Here is an 8,458-nt window from a genome sequence, read left to right as displayed (position 1 = left end):
CAGCCCGCCTCTGAATTTTCACTATGGTTTCCATTTCGCGATCGATCGTTCCTTACTTTTCGAATAAACCTGGTATGTAAAGAACAACACTTCCATGTGGCACTCCTCACGATACCCTTGACTCTAATGAACACTCCCACTCGAGGACAACATACTGGGTTCTATTATTGAAGAAGTCTTCTAGCCACTCACTGATCTGTATACTTATTCCATATACTCGTACCTTTGTTAGCAGCCTTTCTTATCTAACAACTCTTCTAATTTTCAGCATTCTTCTATAGGACTGCACTGAAACTCTTCGAGTCCCTTCTTTTCCGGTTTCCCCACAGTCCATTAACCAGTATCATAAAATACTATGCACCAATCGTACATTCTTAGAAATTTATTTTTCAAGTTAGATTGTTTCATTCTAGCAAACACCTTCTGACCAGGAACGCCCTCTCCCCCTGTAATATTATACTTTTCATGAACTACTTGCTTCTTCCTTATGAGCTATTGTGCTTCCAAGGCAGCAGAACCAGTTCGTAGTCACCAGTTGGATATTAAATTTGTCGCTAAGCTCATTTGTGCTACTCCTGACTACCTTCCAGACATACTGTATATTACCTGTTTTTCGTATCATTTATTCCTGATTTTCTCGGAATTTAGAATATATCGCACCATCTTGCACTGTAGCCCGCCCGGTTGGCCGTGCGATCTAACGCGCGGCGTTCCGTATTGGGAAGGAGCGCCTTGTCCCCGGCACGAATCCGCCCGGCGGATTTGTGTCGAGGTTCGGTGAATCGGCCACTCTGTGGATGGTTTTTAGGCGGTTTTCCATCTGCCTCGGCGAATGCGGGCTGGTTCCCCTTATTCCGCCTCAGTTACACTATATCGGCGATTGCTGCGCAAACAAGTTCTCCACGTACGTGTACACCACCATTACTCTACCACGCAAACATAGCGGTTACACTCGTCTGGTGTGAGACGTTCCCTGGGGGGTCTACCGGGGGCCGAACCGCACAATAACTCTGGGTTCGGTGTGGGGCGGCGGAGGGGTGAAGTGGACTGCGGTAGTCGTCGTGGGGTTGTGGACCACTGCGGCTGCGGCGGGGACGGAGCCTCTCCGTCGTTTCTAGGTCTCCGGTTAATATACAATACAATACAACCTTACACTGTCGAACGCTTTTTCCCTGTCTGCCAAATGGTATCTCTGAAAGTTCCGTACCCTGCATTCTTAGCAACAACAGTAACGACACATGTCAGTGGCATTGGAATTATTTTCGTTTGTAACTTTCGACTCATTCGTTTACGAACAAGGGACTCTTATTTCAAAGTGATACATTTTTCCATCTCCATCATCCTCGAAAGTTTGTAACATAACACGGAATCAACATGTATACAGGGTGGTCCACTGATAGTTACCAATAAAGGTAACACCAGTTCTGGTGTGTAGTTCTGATATAGACACGACGGGTTGCTGACGCAACTACGTAGACTGAAGAAGATACAGGGACATCGTAACTAGTCATACTGTGAAGTATGTGCAACTGAGGCGGAAAAACAAACGATGTACAAGGTGTTCGGAAATTCCCGTTACAAACTTGTGGGGGGAAGTGAGTACATAATATTTTGAATAGCAACATATGTCTGGAAACAACATCCAACGACGCTACAAAGCGTCAAAGGTATAGGAGCGGGCGCCTTTATGTATATAACTTTCGAAGATGATGGAGAATGATAAACGTATTAGTTTGAAGCAAGGGTCCGTGTACCGGAAACGAACGAGTAGGAAGTTATAAGTGAAAACTGTACTTTTCAAAGGTGGTAGTACCGACCGAAACAAGAAAGAATGTCCAGTAAACATAAGATCTAAAATGCATACCTTAAGAGAAGTGACGTTTCACACTAGAGAAGATGAACAAGTACTCGTAGCTCATCAGATATGCAATTTAGAGCCCACGTTAAGTAGACATTTTTTCTTGTTTTCGATCATACTACCACCTCTGAAAGTTCCGTACCCTGCATTCTTAGCAACAACAGTAACGACACATGTCAGTGGCATCGGAATGATTTTCGTTTGTAACTTTCCTCTCATTCGTTTATGAACAAGGGACTCTTATTTCAAAGTGATACATTTTTCCATCTCCATCATCCTTGAAAGTTCGTAATATAAACACGGAATCAACATTTATACAGGGTGGTCCATTGATAGTGACCGGGCCAAATATCTAACGAAATAAGCATCAAACGAAAAAACTACAAAGAACGAAACAATACAATACAGTGGGTGATAGAACCTTATTTTTTGCAAATTTGTATGGAAAACTCCAAAGGTCTGTTACCATTTGGTCCTTAATGTACGCCTCTCATTTTTCTACTCTTGTTTGGTGTAGTAGTTTGGTGTTGCAGCTCTCTATATTGTATTTGATGGAAAATCAGCCGTCTTTGTCGTTCTGTTTCCGCTGAAGATCTTTGGTAGTATCTCCTCTCCTGCCTTGCTCTATGTCTTAATGCTGTAAGGCGAGACTCCAGGGAATTTTAAACCCTTTTGACTTCCTAACAAATGTTTGGATCGCCTTGCCTTGTGGCATCTGCAGCGCTCGCACCAATTCGTTCGCTTTGACGTCAACATCACATCTGCTTCCTTCGCGATGGTTAAATCCTGAATTCTTTCTTTGAAAGTTCCCAGTTCGTTCTGAGTAAATCGTATTGTCACTCGGGCTGGATGTTGCTGCGTTTGTAACTGTGAAGTAAATGAGATTATGGTCACTTGTTGTTAAGTCCATCTTCTAGCTGCCAAAGTGGTCATTGACTTTCGAGTTTGCGAGGGTGATATCTATATTTATCGCTGAACCTGTGCGATTTTGGAAAGAACATGGGTCGAGTGACCTATTCATGACATGAGGTCAAGTTATTATACAATGTCCTACTTCGTCCATTACTCTGCTGCGCCACAATGTTGGTTTCGCGTTTGCTTCCATTACGAAAATGTGTCTGTCGTCTCGACCCAGTGTTGGTGCTGTTTTTAAGTTTTCTAAGTGTGTTTGTAGCTCCTGACGGTATGTCCTAGTAATAATGCCCAACAGGAACAACTCTAATGCACTCTGATGGCCGTTCTACTTGTCACAGTGAATTGCCAATCTACTCATTTTCATACGCGCCAGTTCAAAAATGGTTCAAATGGCTCTGAGCGCTATGGGACTTAACATCTGAGTAGAACTTAGAACTACTTAAACCTAACTAACCTAAGGACATCACACACATCCATTCCCGAGGCAGGATTCGAACCTGCGACCGTAGCAGTCGCGCGTTTCCGGACTGAAGCGCCAAGAACCGCTAGGCCACCAGCGGCCGGCATACCCGCCAATGGTATGTACGTGAACGAAGTTATAGTGACCATGTCATTTGGTTGTTTCACTTTTTTTCTCACGCAGTGCATATAACAAAATTTTACATCTGTATATTTAAACCGCACCATTTTGGGATTAACGTACCTTTATAAGTTGAGTCCGCGTTTGTCTTGCGTCGCTATGACAACGCTGTCGAGCTCTATGTTGCTGGAGTTTGTCGTAGAACTGATACAAACTGATACGGGAATTTCTTGTTTCGTAATTCTTTTTGTTCACTGAACACCCTATCAGACTGATCTCTAAGATGCTAATAAATACTTCGGTGTTGTTTGGGGAGAAAGGCGTTGGGAGTTTTTATTTGTGTGGAATTAAAAGACATCTTGCAGTGCCGCGCGGGGTGTATGGCGCCTTGCCACGGTTCGCGCGGTTCCCCCCGTCGGAGGTTCGCGTCCTCCCTCGGGCATGGGTGGGTGTGTTGGCTTTAGCGTAAGTTAGCTGAAGTTAGATTAAGTAGTGCGATCTCAGTAGTTTGGTTCCATAGGAACGTACCAACTCAGAAAGTATGGTAGCCATGGCAGTTTCTGGTGGCACTACATGAACACATACAAAAATGTTCAAATGTGTGTGAAATCTTATGGGACTTAACTGCTAAGGTTATTAGTCCCTAAGCTTACACACTACTTAACCTAAATTATCCTAAGGACAAACACACACACCCATGCCCGCCGCCGGGACCAGCCGCACAGTCCATGACTCAGACAGCTCGGCTAATCCCGCGCGGCACACGTACAAGTACGAAATGTAATATCGTATGAACAATGATTGGAGTCTATGGTTACCTCTTACGAACCATCCAGGAAAGGATGCAGTATGTCATGAAACCGGTTGGAAACCGATATCATTATCATTGTCGTTAAGTTATGTCGCAACAAGATACTGAAAGCAGGGCACTTGTTTAATAGATCTGTTACTTAGAGTGCATTTTGTACCAACTGGATATTTACCTCTAGAAGGTATAGTCTTGGTCTTATGTGCGGAGATTTTGGTTCCTGGAGTTGCTCTAGGCTTCCAATTGCTGATAATATCGTCTTTGTAAATTTTAAAAAGTGGAGATAACTTGCAACCCGTGGTGGAATTTTTTTCAGATCGTAATTTTTCTGTTTTCAGTGTGTCTTTATCGCTATGATGTGCCGGTAAGATTTTTCGTAATGAGTGAAAGTAAGACACCTCAAGATTAAATTATCTTATCCTTTCAGTCAGTACTTTTGAAGAAAACACGTCATCTATACATGATCAGCCTTTTGTAAAACTATTTTTCAAGCATCAAAGTGTATGATATACAAGGGGCGTTCAGTAAGTAATGCAACACTTTTTTTTTATCGGCCAGTTATGGTTGAAAAGGCAGCGGCCTTACCGCAGTGGATACACCGGTTCCCATGAGATCACCGAAGTTAAGCACTGTCGGGCGTGGTCGGCACTTGGATGGGTGACCATCCGGACCGCCATGCGCTGTTGCCATTTTTCGGAGTGCATTCTGCCTCGTGGTGCCAATTGAGGAGCTACTCGACCGAATAGTAGCGGCTTCGGTCAAGAATACCATCATAACGACTGGGAGAGCAGTGTGCTGACCACACGCCCCTCGTATCCTCATCCTCCACTGAGTGCTTTAGTTATGGTTCAAAAAATGCGGAACTTGTTCTAGGACATCGTCGAAAATTCCCGCTTCAGCCTCTAGAGTTTCGTGAAGTTCCAATAGGTTGCGGCACTATACGTGGCCTTCAAAATGGCGTCTGTAACAGAGGTGCGTTCCAAGCAGAGAACTGGCATTGAGTTCCTTTTGGCGGAAAACCAGAGCATCGTAGATACTGGGTGGGCCCACTGGGTTCCCCGCCGCCTAAGAGAAAAGCAACGAGCGACCATCTGTGGGAAATAGCTTATGCTTGACGAGACTGATAGTGAATTGTTTTTGTCGAACGTTGTCATAGGCGATGAAACACGAGTTCATCACTTCGAACCAGAAACAAAACGGCGATCCATGGAGTGCGCCACGCCACCCCACCGAAGGAAGCCGCACTCTCAGCTGGTAAAGTCATGGTGATAGTTTTCTGGAACTCAAAAGGGGTTATTCTGTTTCTTGTCCTCCCTCATGGTGCAACGATTAACCCTAAAGTGTACTGCACTACCCTCAGCGTGCTCGTCGCCACGAAAATGCAAACGAATTTCTCCGCGCAAGGGCACATACAAGTCTGCGCACCCGAGATGAACTGAAAAACTTTTTTGGATTGTTCTTCCTCACCCATCCTACATCGCGGGTATCATACCTTGCGGCTTCCATCTGCATGGCCCAATGAAGGGTACAGCAGAGGGATGATGGGGGGTTGTTGATGCAGCAAGCCGTTGGCCCCGACGTCGACCAGTGGAATGGTATCATGCGGGCATACAGGTCGGTGGTTCAAGGCTGTCGCACTAAACGGAGATTATATCGAGAAATAAAAGTTCTCTAGACAGATGAGTATGGAATAACAATGTGTATTGGAACCCTGAATAAAACAACGTGCTTTCCGAGAAACTATGTTGTATTATTTTCTGAACGCCCTTCGTGTACTGTAATATATCATTAGTTTGAAAGCAAACTAATAACATGACGAGGTATTTCAAAACCATTCATCAGACTTCACTATATCTTCGAAGTGGATGTAGATTGGCAAATTTTCACTGAAGCATAGGGATACAAACTTTTTGTTTTCAAGGGAACCATCCGATTTAGGGGATGATATCTTTTACATCCTCACGTATAGAACCGTGGAATGGTTTTTTTTATTTTATTTTATTTTTTATTTATTTATTACAATTACGTATGAGATCAACGTTTGCTTTTCCGTTTCACAAACGTTCAGTATGTACTCTACTGGACAGTCAAACTCGTCCCATATCTTTGCGAGCATGTCTGGAGTTACTGGATTCACGCATAGTAATTGCAAGGGAAGGCATATACACTCCTGCACCTTTCGCAGCAATGCAGGCTGCTATTCTCCCATGGAGACGATCGTAGAGATGCTGGATGTAGTCCTGTGGAACGACTTGCCATGCCATTTCCACCTGGCGCCTCAGTTGGACCAGCGTTCGTGCTGGACGTGCAGACCGCGTGAGACGACGCTTCGTCCAGTCCCAAACATGCTCAATGGGGGACAGATCCGGAGATCTTGCTGGCCAGGGTAGTTGACTTACACCTTCTAGAGCATATTGGGTGGCACGGGATACATGCGGACGTGCATTGTCCTGTTGGAACAGCAAGTTCCCTTTCCGGTCTAGGAATGGTAGAACGATGGGTTCGATGACGGTTTGGATGTACCGTGCACTATTCAGTGTCCCCTCGACGATCACCAGTGGTGTACGGCCAGTGTAGGAGATCGCTCCCCACACCATGATGCCGGGTGTTGGCCCTGTGTGCCTCGGTCGTATGCAGTCCTGATTGTGGCGCTCACCTGCACGGCGCCAAACACGCATACGACCATCATTGGCACCAAGGCAGAAGCGACTCTCATCGCTGAAGACGACACGTCTCCATTCGTCCCTCCATTCACGCCTGTCGCGACACCACTGGAGGCAGGCTGCACGATGTTGGGGCGTGAGCGGAAGACGGCCTAACGGTGTGCGGGACCGTAGCCCAGCTTCATGGAGACGGTTGCGAATGGTCCTCGGCGATACCCCAGGAGCAACAGTGTCCCTAATTTGCTGGGAAGTGGCGGTGCGCTCCCCTACGGCACTGCGTAGGATCCTACGGTCTTGGCGTGCATCCGTGCGTCGCTGCGGTCCGGTCCCAGGTCTACGGGCACGTGCACCTTCCGCCGACCACTGGCGACAACATCGATGTACTGTGGAGACCTCACGCCCCACGTGTTGAGCAATTCGGCGGTACGTCCACCCGGCCTCCCGCATGCCCACTATACGCCCTCGCTCAAAGTCCGTCAACTGCACATACGGTTTACGTCCACGCTGTCGCGGCATGCTACCAGTGTTAAAGACTGCGATGGAGCTCCGTATGCCATGGCAAACTGGCTGACACTGACGGCGGCGGTGCACAAATGCTGCGCAGCTAGCGCCATTCGACGTCGTGCAGAAGACGTAGTCTTTTATAATCGTATGAATCTTTTCAAAATAACTTGTTTAGATTGGCCATAGCTCTGGTACACGTTCAGATTCGAAGCTCTTTATGTGGCTAACACCTTTATGCCCTTTTACAGTAGCGGCTTCCTTGCCTCTGGACAAGTAAGTAAGACTACTGTTGCGCCGCCACGCGGAGTGGCCGCACGAGTTTGAGGCGTCCTGTCACGGGCTGCACGGCCCCTCCCGTCGGAGGTTCGAGTCCTCCCTCGGCCATGGGTGAGTGTGTTGTTCTCAGCATAAGTTAATTCAACTTGGTTTAAGTAGTGTGTAAGTCTAGGGACCGATGACGTATGCAGTTTGGTCCCTTAGGAATTCATACACACACACACACACACACACACACACACACACACACACACACACTGTTGCGCCCTTTCCGTAATATTCTTGTACCGAGAGTCGCAAGTCATTAATAGTCGCTTTTGCTTACACGTCATTGTTTGCATTGTGTCCTTTCTGAATGCTGCCTGCTGTGAAATTGAGGTTATGAGAGACCATCCTTCTTACAAAGAGTGGGAATGTAGTAACATCGTTAAGGAACTACAGTGATTGAGTTTATTAATAACCATGCTGAATGTTCGAGACAAAGGTGTATGGTAACTCCTCCACCCTGGTGAAAAATACAAGTGTAAACCTGAGACTTTCCCATATACGTGGAGAGACTTTAGTGTCCGTTTCGTCCAGCCTTTCAAAGAAAGGGTACCGAATTATTCAATTAATATAAAACCAAATCACATGTACATACGGGAGGAGAAATTATAAATCCGATGACTGCAATTACGGTTCGATTGTGTGCATATTTAATAAGTCGAAAACCTTAATATGCAAATTTACACTATAAAATCAACTTTCCCCGGTATTCTGGACTCGCCAGTCGTTGCTGAAGTACACGACCATCGGATGGTACGATCAGAATATTTTAACACACACGAAACCTATTGCACAGAAAAATATCAAGA

General features: G+C 45.9%; 1 pseudogene; it reads left to right on the top strand.

Moving 5' to 3' along the window:
* Nucleotides 1-4,732: 4,732 nt before the first annotated feature.
* On the top strand, nt 4,733-4,850 carry LOC126164143 (5S ribosomal RNA; annotated as a pseudogene).
* The last annotated feature ends 3,608 nt before the right edge of the window (nt 4,851-8,458 follow it).

Source organism: Schistocerca cancellata, chromosome 2 (genome assembly GCF_023864275.1).
Source record: "Schistocerca cancellata isolate TAMUIC-IGC-003103 chromosome 2, iqSchCanc2.1, whole genome shotgun sequence".
Classification (NCBI taxonomy): domain Eukaryota; kingdom Metazoa; phylum Arthropoda; class Insecta; order Orthoptera; family Acrididae; genus Schistocerca; species Schistocerca cancellata.
The sequence above is the reverse complement of the archived record's forward strand: the minus strand, read 5'-3'. Positions and strand labels throughout refer to the sequence as shown.